The sequence below is a fragment of the Pelobates fuscus genome, chromosome 2, assembly GCF_036172605.1.
Source record: "Pelobates fuscus isolate aPelFus1 chromosome 2, aPelFus1.pri, whole genome shotgun sequence".
Lineage (NCBI taxonomy): Eukaryota > Metazoa > Chordata > Amphibia > Anura > Pelobatidae > Pelobates > Pelobates fuscus.
Window position 1 is genome coordinate 55,030,275 of NC_086318.1, and position 12,914 is coordinate 55,043,188.

The window sequence follows — 12,914 nt, forward strand, 5'->3', positions numbered from 1 at the left end:
GGTGGGGACAAGGGGGTCTTGAGCGTCATTTTACACGGTCGGTGATCTCAGGCCTCGTGGCCAGGTGCAAGGTCCCTTATGAATAGAACATTTCATTACTACTGTGTTCTCATGGCCTTCAAATTATACTATGTTGCAAGTTAAGGAAAAGTCAGCGATTCCTGTGTTAATCATGTCCTTATAGAAAATACAGTCTTTGTCTATTGTATTAGATGTGCTGGGAAATTCTGTCATGTAAGGTAGTTTTAAAATGAACAAATTAGGTTATGAGGACAAAATGGAGGATTGAAGAAGTCAGGTTAGGAGGACAAAATGGAGGATTATCACAGTATAAAGTTAAAATGGAGTTAGTGCAATAATTCAATACAAGTACGATAAAGATTTTTAATAATCCCACATCAGTCCCCCCTATGAAATGTTAGATTCTAAGAGATAAAAACTTTATTAAGTTAGTACCAGGAAGACGTGTTAACCCAAAGGCACAGAAACCCCGTGGCCGCTAGCTAGGTGTTAATGCAAAGTGCAAGACTGTCCCTAGATCTGACCCTGACAGGCTAACTCATCCGTCAGTATGGCTCTCGAACGCTTCACACCCATGGGTGTCCCATGGCAGCTAACCCACCACTTCTCCACACGGGGCCTTTACCATTCACTGACAGATGCTGTCCCTAAGCTAGTCCCTTCCTAGAATTCCTGCACTTTATCAACAAAAGGGATTGTTTGCAGCGGCAGACAGGGTGAGTTGATGTCTTGGAAATCTTGGTCATCAACTTCAAGATGAGTGAAAGTGGGTGCCGCTTGGTCAACAGTCTTCATGAGGGACTTTTTCAGACATGGGAGGATACAACAAAAGAGAAGAGCAAAGATAAAAAGAAAAATTAGTATAGCCATACCAATATGCATTAAAGCCTTTTGCCATCCTGTCATCCAACCAAACCATCTTTCCCAGGGATCTTTTATCCCAGAATTCCTTTTTAACTCTTCAGACAGGTCATTTAATTTCTCGATGGCTAATGTAACTTTACCATTAGGGCCTGTGTTTTCTGGGATATAGGTACAACATGTCATGGGCAAAATTTTACAAACCCCTCCTTTTTCGGCTAAGATCATGTCTAGGGCCATTCTATTCTGGAAAGCCATTTGGGATGTGGCCTGCAACTGTTCGGCCAACCCCTGGAGGGCGTCTGGTGTAATTAACAAAACGCTGTTGATTATAATAAATGTAATTTATCCAATTTAAATTCTTGTTTGTGGTAACTATGGCAAAAAGTGATTCAAATCCTGCAGCAACTTCATCTCTTGCTTTAAACTCATTGGGCACCCCCCTAGGCACTCCAATGGCATCAATATACACATGAGGATCAAAACTTCCTTTCACTGGGGCGTCACGCTTAACCTTAGTGTGCCTGGACTCATGGTTGACGAGGTGTGTGTCAGAGATGATATGTATAGGCATAATGGCTTTAGCCAGAGTACACTCCCCCCACCACTCTTTGTCCATTCTGGATCTTAATTGTAAATCCCCACACAACCAGTAAATATCCCCTAATGACCTGGTGTGAAACTGCAACAAGTTCATAGAGACATTTCTGTAGGTAGCACAATACCCCTTAGAGAAGTTACCCAAGAATTTACCAATTCCATCATAATTAGCATAACAAGTGTAATTACCTTTATACACGGTAATACCATCTGGGGGTTTGACATCCTTGGTTAGGAGAGGATACTCCTTTGTCCATGCAATACATATGGACCTGTTAAAATTATAGTGATAGGCAAAAAGGCTTAAAACACATTCCTCTACATCTACTGGCAGGATTAGAGGTACAGTACCCAGGTGAGGCCGGGCACCGCCACACACATAGCATGCGGTCTTATTATGCTTATTAGCATTATATTTCATCCATTCTAACCATAAATTTACATCATTAAAACCTGTTTCAGCGGCCATGGTATCTTCAAAGGTGGGGTTAGCAATGGCCATCATGTCTTGAAAGGTCTGGATATGAGGTTTTAATGGGTTTGGGACCATATGGGTGGCCCCTTGCCACTCAGAAGAGTTACACATATCTTTGAGGTAGAAATGCCCTAATTTACGGTAGGACCCCTTTTTCCAATACATTCCCATCACATACTGGTCTGCATCTGTTGGGCTTGGATGCTCAATATTAAGGATTAATTTCATTGGTGTACCCCCCCCAGGCTTTCTCAAAGTCATTCTCTGGAGAAGGGATCTACCATGGTCATCTACTTTAGATAAGGCACTTTTTGGTTTGTAACCCCAGGCAGGCCCGGCATTCCATCCCGCCGCCCCCCAATGATTACAATTGTGCCCCCATTGTTTGTCAACTACACAAACATATGGGTCTTTTGAATGAGGGATATCTCTATAGATACTCTGGATTTGTGATGTGGGAAATGGGCATTCTACAATATCACAATAATCAAAGGTATAAGTAGCCACATGGGTGCATGATGAATTATACCAGAAGGTGTACCCACTAACATCTTTGGTAATGGCTACTTGCTGGGCCTTTATGAGGCTAATTAAGGAGAAGGTGTACCAGAGGTACATGCTTGTGCGGTATCTGCTTCCTCTGGGGCAGGAGATTTCTTGCAATGGGAAGCGTGGATCCAATTTGGCCTACCGGCCAGTTTGACTGAGGTTGCGGTAATCAGGAGAACTTGGAATGGACCGTCAAATCTTGGTTCCAGGGTATTTTTCCGCACAAACTTCTTGACCAGAACCCAATCTCCGGGAAGCAGGTTATGGGTACCTGTATCCAAATCGGGATCTGGAATTGAAGAGAAAACTTGGGCATGTATTTTGTCTAAGGCATTTGCAAGTTCAGTTACATAGTCTACTAAAACATCTGATTGGAGCTGTAACTGCTGCGGATAATAACAACCTAGTCTGGGTGCTGTCCCAAATAGAATCTCATATGGGGACAGTGAATGCTTCCCTCTAGGTGTGTGCCTAACACTAAATAAAGCTATTGACAGGCTTTCTGGCCAGGGCATTTTTGTTTCTTGTGACATTTTTAACATTCTGGCTTTTAGAGTGCCATTCATACGCTCTACTTTACCACTACTTTGTGGGTGGTAAGGGGTGTGGAAGGCTAGAGTCACCCCTAGAGCAGTCCAAATTTCTTTAGTCACTGTCGCTGTGAAAGCTGGGCCTTGATCACTTTCAATGACTTCTGGGAGTCCGAACCTACATACTATCTCTGTAAGTAGGCGTCTTGCGGTTGTTTTTGCAGTGATATTGGCCACTGGGTAGGCCTCTGGCCATCCTGAGAACATGTCCACTATGACTAGTGCATATTCATGGGGCCCACTCTTGGGCATTTGGATGTGGTCAATTTGAATTCTCTGGAAGGGGTACATGGGCTTTGCCAGGTGTTTTGCAGGCACCTTAATTGGTCTTCCTGGATTGCATTTTGCACAAATGACACAGGCCTTACAGAAGCTGCTGATCAATGTTGTGATTCCGGGTGCTTCATAATACTTCTGTATGAGGGCGGCCATCAATTCCTTTGACAGGTGTGCAGGCCCATGTGCCCATTGGACAACTGCTGGATATAAATTTTTGGGAAGACAAAATTTGAAGTTGTTGTAATATACTCCGTCCTTTTGGACAGCTCCTTTCTTTTTCCATTTCTGGATTTCTTCAGGAGTGACTGCAGCTTGCTGTTCTCGCAAAATTCGCAAATCTGTAGGAAGAGTTTGCAGAGCAAAAATAGGGACTTCTTCTTCTTCTTGTCCGGACACTTCTTCATCCACTTCCTGCAGATCCCTGGCTGCTAGCTTAGCAGCCTGATCAGCCAAATGGTTGCCCTTTGCTTCATCTGTATCCAATTTCCCATGGGCCTTTACCTTCAAAATGGCCACTTCTTTAGGGAGTAGGAGGGCATCCATTAGCTCCTTGATTGCAGTACTATGCTTGACTGGTGTACCGGCGGTGGTAAGAAATCCTCTTGTCTTCCAAATTAGGCCGAAGTCATGTGCCACACCCAGAGCATATCTTGAATCTGTATAGATGTTGGCACGTTTTCCTTCGGAAATTTTGCATGCTGAAGTCAGAGCCTGTAATTCAGCTTCTTGCGCAGACATTGCTGGCGGTAAGGATGATGATTTGATAACTTCATCTGTTGTGGTTACGGCATATCCTGTATGATATCTTCCTTCTTCATCAGCATATCTTGAACCGTCCACAAACAGGGTGAAATCTGGATCTGGTAATGGATTCTCATGCACAGTTGGTAGGTGCACTGTCTCCATTTTCATCTGTTCAAAACAGTCATGAGGTGTTTCAGGGTCATAATCATTCACTATGACCAGATCTTGAAATTCTTTTTCTAGGAAGTGGTGTGGCCATGCTTCCAGAAGGTCAGTTGTTGGGTATTTGGCAATACCATTTTCCTGTAGCTGTTCTTCATCCATGGTGGCCCATAGCTTCGCCATAGGCCCAAGATCATTCCATGACCTTGTCTTCAGTTTGGTAACAGGAATATGTGGGATAGCAGTATCCCAATGGCGGTAGAGGTAGTTAAGTTGTTGAGATAGTTGGACCAAGACCATGCTATTGCCTTCAGAGTCACAATAGAAATCTTGAGCAGTGAGCTTCACATCAGTCCAGTGGTAAAGCTCATCTTCATAACAAGGTTCGGGAGTAATGTTTGGTTTGTACCACATGGTACAGAAGGCGTAATCTGGGCCTTCACAGAGAGGCCTCTCATCTTCATAAAATGTCAAATGTGGATGCATGACTTTCTTGATACATCCACAGAGCAGGTAAATGTAGGTTTCATCCGTGATAAATCCATAATAGATACCCCCCTCAGGGAGTGGAAGAAGAGTGGATGGGTTAAGAACTTGACATCTTTGGATGGAAATGTTGTCAGGTAGAAGAAGATGGCATTGGAGGCGTAGGTGTCTGGCTGGAGACACGTGCTTGAGCTGGACTTGGTTGATGATGGCAGAAATGTCATGAGGGGCCAAAACAACCAGAGGGTGGCCAAGGACCAGGTCTGAGGTTCTTTCTATGAGCTCTCTTGCAGCAAAAACAGCCCTGAGACAGGAAGGAGTCCCTCTGGCCACAATGTCCAGTTGACATGAGAAATATCCAATAGGCCTCTGGCGGCCTCTTAAGTCATTAGTTTGGGTGAGAACTCCTGTTGCATGGCCTTGTCTTTCGGAGACAAATAATTTGAAAGGTTTGGAGTAGTCAGGTAGGCCCAAGGCAGGAACAGAAGCAATGGCACGTTTTAGAGCATTGAAATTGTCCAGAGCTTCATTGGTCAAACAGAATGGGTCAGACTTAAGGGCATCATAGAGAGGTTGCATAAGCAGAGAGGCTTCTGGGATCCATGCTCTGCAGTAGGAAATGAGGCCTAGGAAGGCATGAAGAGACTTTGAAGTCCTTGGAGGTGGGATGTCCAGCACAGCTCTTACCCGGTCCCGAGTAAGATGTCTGGTACCTTGAGATAGGCAATGACCAAGGAAAATCACTGAAGGTTGGCAGAATTGGAGCTTGATGAGCGAAGCTTTACATCCTTGTTCTGCCAAATAGCAAAGGAGACTAATTGAGCAATTTTCAGTAGTGGGTATATCATCTCCACAGAGCAACAAATCATCCACATACTGGAGCAGAACAACTTCTGGGTGCTCGGCTTGCCATGGGTCAAGGATGGTGGCCATGGCCTTTGCAAATTGACTTGGAGAATTTTGTGCCCCTTGGGGCATGACAGTCCAGGTATACTGTTGCATCTCATGAGTGAAAGCAAACAGGTATTGACAGGAAGGGTCCAATGGGACACTGAAAAAGGCATTGGCCAGGTCAATTACTGTGAAAAATTTTGCAGATGGTGGGACTCCAGAGAGCAGAGTATGGGGATTTGGTACAAGAGGGGTGTCCAGGACGGTAGCTTCATTGACAGCACGGAGATCCTGAACCATCCTGTACTTCTCAGGCTCACCTTTTGGAGTTTTCTTTTTCACAGGAAATAATGGGGTGTTGCATTCAGATTTACATTTTACCAGGGCACCCTTCTCCAGGAGTGCCTTGATGTGGATAGAAATGGCAGCAGCCTGTGCTGGTTTTAATGGATATTGTGGCTTTCTTGGTAACTTAGCTCCTGGAATAAGCTTTACCACCACAGGGGGAACATTTAGGTGACCTATGTCCTCTGGGCCTGAGGACCATAGCTTGGCGGGCACCTGTGTTTTTAATACCTCTGGGAAATTGGACCTTAATTCTGCTGCTTTCTCACGGGGTTTTTCCAAATGCAGCATCAGAGGCAAGGAGCACAAGGCTGAGGTGTCTGATTCAGATAGAGGTGTAGTCATTTCTATTTGCCCATCTGGGGTGAAGGTGATGGATGCTTGCAGGCGTGAGAGAACATCAGCACCTAACAGGTTAATTGGGCAAGTGGAGGATACCACAAAACGAGCAAGCAGGCCAACTCGTAGTGGAGTTGTTAAAGGGCTGTGTCTTGGCTGGCCATCCACTCCAACACAAGAGACATCAATATTGGACAGGAAAGATGAGTCTGGCAGGTCTTGTTCTCTCAGAACACTACGGGCTGCACCTGTGTCAACAAGAAATGTGGTTGGTTGGCCCTCAATGGGTAAAGTCACTGTAGCAAGTGGCCCCCCCTTATCCCCTGTAGACACTGCCATAACAGGGGTTAATGACACAGGCTTGCCAATTTCCTAATCATCTGGTTCCTCAATTATTGGAACCTCCTTCTCGGCCTTAGGGGCCGGGGCAGGCCTGGATGGCTTTCTTGGCTCTCTCCTGGGTTCCGGGCAATCACTTTTAAAATGCCCTTTGGCCTTGCAATTAAAACAAACACCATCCTCTGGTCTGGTACCCTTGGGAATAGGGGTAGTGCGTGCCACCATAAGAGGAGCAGAGCTTGGCCTTCTGGGGGTCTGGGCAGACTCTAGGCCCCTAGCAACTAGGAGTAAAGTATCCAGGGGAACAACCTTGTATTCAGGGCGGGCAGCGATAATTCCCTTGCGTATTGGGTCTTTGACACCTTGGACAAAAGCACCGGACAGCATTTGTGAATGAATCTTGTCAGTAAGATCAAACCCCAAATCTGTGAACATTTGATACAGTCTTGCATGAAACCTTTCCACTGATTCTCCTTTATCTTGTATAACATCAGTAAGGCCAGCAGCCTGATCTGCAAGTTTGTCCTTAGCCCAATCTCTTAATTGGTTGCAAAAAGTTACTCCGGAGGGGTAATCAATGTCACTGCCGAGCAGATCTGTACTGAGGTGTCGGGCCATGCTTGGCCAATATGCATCCCCTGCTTTAATAGCACAAATGCTCAGTAGATCACGCCATGCGGCGGAATAAGTCTTTTGAATTTGAACTATCCCTCGGTAAAAGGGCATAGGCTGCTTTTCTGGGTCAGGGAGTGATTTCATTAAAGCACTAGCTTGAGTGGGGTTAAAAGCAACATACTTAGGAGGGGCCCGTTCTCCCCGACCCTTGTGGCCGAAGGGATCATCGATAGAACGATGAGCTGAGGCTCCCGCAGCAACCTCCGATGAGACATGGGACACCCTGTCCTCCTCTTCGTCATCAAATTCTATGATATTGTCTCTCTTACGTGGTGCAGGGCTTGCGTGAGGTGAAAGGATCGGGGGATGGGAAGGAGCCCCAGATGCAGGGGTGGCTAGCGAGTCATGACCTGGGGACAGGTAATCACCGGGGATTACCGGCATCAGGGCTGAACTGGGGGCCGCCATATTGGAGGCGGGAAAAGGAGTTGCATTAGGATTAAGGGAAGAAGTGGCGGCCATGTTCGATATGGGCACTTCCGGGGCAGACTGAGCCGGACTGGGCATAACCGGAACCTGGGGAGCGGCTTGGGGAAAGGGAGGGTAACCGGGGTAGGGCAGGGCCATGGGATATGGGAAGGGGTAGGGCCAGGCAGGGGAGGGCAGAAGAGTAGGGTGGGTAGGTACATTTAAGGAGGTAGGGTATTGGACTGGGGTGCAGCTGGTTATGGGAGGAGACAGGACGGGATTGGTGGGGATGGGTGCAGAAGGAGGAGTCGGAGCAAGGGAGGGAGGGGTAGTTAGTTGGGCGGATGCTGATGGGAGGGGATTAGCGACGGAGAGGGATTGCAGGGAGGAGATGGCAGATGAAATGTTAGGATTAGGCATGGAAGGTAGCGTGGGGATGGATGAGGATGATGGGATTGTTAGAGACGGGGAAGGGGTAAAGAAGGATCCATCAGAATTCAGGACCGGGCAGACAGGGGAGGTGATGGGATTGGATTCGGGAGTATTGGGAGTGGGGAACATAGTCAGCTGGCTATGACCTACTGCTGACTGAACCTTGGGGATAGACATCCCCTGGGCGCCATTTTGGGGCGCTGGCTGAGGGTAAACTCCAGCAACACAATTCTTATGATACACAAACAATTTCACACCTTTGTGATTTATTTCTTCCTCAACCCAACCTTCTAGCTGAATAGCCTTCGCTACTCTGTACCATGCTTCAGCAGTCTTTAATAAATCATTATCTGTAAGCTTGCCTTTCATTTCTGCCAGTAACTTGCGCCAGCTTTCTGGTTGCAATCTTCCACATGTCGGTACAGCAATTTTACATACTTTTGCAATCCTTTCAACACCTTTAACCATCTCCTCACCCTCTCTGTTCTCTACTAAATCACATGCTAACCAGCCCTTACTGGGCTTATCTAAATCCTGTCCCATAGTCTCTTTACCCCTATACCAGCGTCCTAGATATAGAGAGAGAGAAGGAAAATTGAACAGGAACGTCTACAATGCTCGACTGCCACCCGAGAACCGTGGGACTTTCTCAGGTGCGTCTTCCCAAAACGTAGACCAGTCACTGAATCCGCCTACCCGGGGTGGTAGACACGGATTGGAGAGAGGTGAGAAGTGTGTGACCAATCACTTCTCTTTTAAGAGGAATGGGAGTGGATAGTATAACAATATAGGAAGTGTAGAAAAGATGAAAGGCAAGGAAAATCCTTAGAGACAGACACAGGAGTTCATGAGACTCCTCATTAAACAAACAAGACAACAATACAGTTGAAATACAGTGCATGCATCACAGTTCAAATGAAATCAACAGTAATTCCTTTCCTTTACTCGTGTGCTTACTCCAAAGTCACCTCCCTCAACCCCGTAGTGTCTCCGCTCGGAGAACAACTTTCATAAGTCTCACTACCAGCGGCCACGGAAAACAACTGACACCGGTCCGAGTTCCGTCAGCCTCCCTCTGCACAGTAGTCCACAAGAATGTGGCCACCTCTATCCTCACTCCCGTAGTGCCCCTATAAAACCCACTTATAAGTCTCACTACCACGTGATGCGGAAAACAAGCAATGCCCACTTGAATCCCCCTAGGAAACAGAGTCCCCTGCCACAAGACTAAGCCCCCCTCACAAATAAAACAGAAAACTGGAATTCCACCGGCCCCAGCGCTCAGGGTTGTGGTTACCAAAGAAAACCGGACTCCCCCCAGCCGAAGCTGTGGGTTACCAAAACCGGACTCCCCCCAGCCGAAGCTGTGGGTTACCAAAACCGGACTCCCCCCAGCCGAAGCTGTGGGTTACCAAAACCGGACTCCCCCCAGCCGAAGCTGTGGGTTACCAAAACCGGACTCCCCCCAGCCGAAGCTGTGGGTTACCAAAACCGGACTCCCCTCAGCCGAAGCTGTGGGTTACCAAAACGCTAGCTAGGCTGTAAAACCGGCAACAGAAGACCCAGGCAAATCCCCTCAGGTCCACCCCCCTTTATCCCAAAAGGGGCAAAATACAAACAGATAGACAGATATACTGAAGACCCAGGCAAGTCCCCTCAGGTCCACCCCCCTTTATCCCAAAAAGGGAAAAACAAGCAAGACAGAACCCCAGGCAAATCCCCTGCAGGTCCACCCCCCCTTTATCTCAAAATGGGGAAACAGGCAAACAATTCAAACACACCCAGGCAACAGATAGACAAAAAATGCAGGTAAACAAGTGAGTAACGAGGCACCGGGCAAGATATTACCTGTCTTTGATGTCCTCCCGGGAAGCAGTCACAGACACGTGGACGGGTCAATCAAAGGGGCCGGAACATACCGGTGGCTCTGCAGAAGTCTCTACCGTGTACCTGGAGGTGATCAATCTCCTTTCCTTCCCCCTGGATTCCTCCGTCCACCCTTGTCTTCCTTAGGACGGCTCACCGGCCGGACATAGCCCGATGCCCCACGTTGGGCGCCAAGTTGTTATGGTACTTTTTAGCAGTAAACCAAAATGTTTAAATGTCTATCTGTTCCTGTCCAAATCAATAAAATTGGATTGCGTATATACGCTGAAGTAATTAAGTCTGACACACAAGGTTCAGGTTAAAATAACTTCGAGAAAATTTATTGGCAAGTGATTAAAAAGCGGGCGCGCAGGCCCTTTTAAGAAGCATTTTGCGTCATCATTGATTATTAGAATATCAGCAAATAAACATCATTAATTGGATTAATTGTGAAGTGTCGGGATTAGTGTCCTCCTATTAATATTACTAATTGGCTCAAAGACTAAGTGGTTAGTCCCGTGCCCACCCACCAAGAGGTGGGATTGTTCTGGATACGGGTGGGGACAAGGGGGTCTTGAGCGTCATTTTACACGGTCGGTGATCTCAGGCCTCGTGGCCAGGTGCAAGGTCCCTTATGAATAGAACATTTCATTACTACTGTGTTCTCATGGCCTTCAAATTATACTATGTTGCAAGTTAAGGAAAAGTCAGCGATTCCTGTGTTAATCATGTCCTTATAGAAAATACAGTCTTTGTCTATTGTATTAGATGTGCTGGGAAATTCTGTCATGTAAGGTAGTTTTAAAATGAACAAATTAGGTTATGAGGACAAAATGGAGGATTGAAGAAGTCAGGTTAGGAGGACAAAATGGAGGATTATCACAGTATAAAGTTAAAATGGAGTTAGTGCAATAATTCAATACAAGTACGATAAAGATTTTTAATAATCCCACATCAATTGCACCTGGGACCGACAGGGAACCTTTCAGTAGCACTCTTGCTGTCGGTGGCTGTGGGGCTCCAAGCAACTAACATTGCGGCTTGGTGTTGTCCCAACCGAGAGGGGCGGCCGACCTCCTCAGCGGAATTGCTCTGGCATCCTAGGCGGCAAGTCCTGTTTCTTCCCCCCTCTGGACCGGTGGAGGTTATCCCGGCACCCAGACAAAAAGCTCATACAAGGCCCGCTGAGTTTTGCAGTAACACTCTCCTGCAATGGCGCAGGCCGCATGGCTCCCAACCCCCAACGCTGACACTGGCGATATACTCACCCGGCTGGACAAGCTCTTCCACAACTTTTGGCTGCAGCTTGAGCACAGAATGCACCAGCCTGCGCCATCACAGCCAAGTTCCCACTCGCATCGAGGTCCCTTTAAGGCATCTGCGGCTCCAAAAATGGCAAAAGCTCCCACACAGAAGCAGAGTACAAGGCGCACCTTGCCCAAACGTAGGATGGTGCAAAGGCCTGTCCAGCGGCTGCCTAAGTACACTCACCAATGGGAAGCACAGAGGCCCTCCGATGCTGAATACCCGAGACTACCGCAATACCTGTACCTACCAGTCGGAAGCCTCCTGTCCCACCTAAAACGTGGAATTGGGTGAAAGAGTGTGGGGGAACCAGCAGACTCCTGGCTCGCTATGACAATCTGGCCAGCATTGGCAACAAGCCAGTTCACATACTCTGTGGTGGACTCCTGTCTTATACTAAGCTTAGTTCTTATGTTGATATAGCACACTTTTAAACCCCTTTCTAAGCTTTTACAGATTAATACGTTTTGTAGCATTAATCTTACACTACTTGTTCCTCAACTTTTCAAACTCATGCTGAAACACATCCTGTTTTCTTGATCATTACTTAACAAAAAATATGTGCCACAATTCTCAGTGTAATGCCCATGTTGTCTTGTCATTGCAGGTACTCTTGTTCCTCTCAGCACATTTAAAATAAAGAATTATAAAGTGAAAAATAAATGAGAATAAAAACAGAAAAATAGTGCTCTTTGTTTTGTTCTTGTAAAAGCAAAATAAAAGGAGGTATACTCGCATAAGGAGAGCAAGAAATGCGTTTTTTGCTCAATCCCGTGTAGCGTCGGTGGTGTCCTCCCCCCTGAGGAGGTCAAAAGTGTGGCTCCTCTGGATAAAATCTTCAGGGATAAAATTGTAAGGTTTAAAAAGAACAAAACTAGTTTTATTTAAAACACTAACGCGTTTCACCCAAAAGGGCTTCGAATCATCATTACTTATGGGTTTTATGCAGTCAGGTGCTTCTCACAGGGAAGCATTGCACATGTGCTGCACTCTCCTTGATTTCGCATCAATGGTTCTATGAGAAGCACTGACATTCCGAGTGAGGCAAGAAACCCTCTCAGCTGTCTTGTTTACTGCCGAGAGGTGTTAATAAGAGGATATTCCATAAACCAGAGGAAACGTGCATTTAACCCCTAAAACACTTTAACAACTGAAGTTTAAGGGCAAACTTTTTAATGGATATAGTGATTAAACATAACTATGTAGTTTAGATGGTTAAAACATTGTTTATTAAAGTTTGCTTGACTAAAAGTAGAGTTTTGTAACTTTGTGTATTCATGAAGGTTGGTAAATAATAATATTTTGACTTTTGTGAGAGAAAATTTTGACTATTATTGCTGACTAGAACTCTGTCAGGGACACGTTCGTCCTCTGAGATTAATGCTCATTAGATTTTTCTTTCTTGGCTATAATACACCAGGGTGGGTAAAAATCCGATTTTCTTTTCATTTAAATCAGTTTTTTTTTTTTTTTTTTTTTTTAATAATTGCATTTGAAGGAAAATCTATTTAAGATACATTATAGTCCAAATGTTATTCTGTATGAAA

At 45.9% G+C, this 12,914-nt stretch overlaps 1 protein-coding gene across 1 annotated transcript in view; it reads left to right on the plus strand.

Moving 5' to 3' along the window:
• Positions 1 to 12,914, plus strand: part of NOL10 (nucleolar protein 10) — a 72,251-nt gene that overhangs the window by 20,412 nt on the left and 38,925 nt on the right. The gene's annotated exons all lie outside the window — the stretch shown is intronic.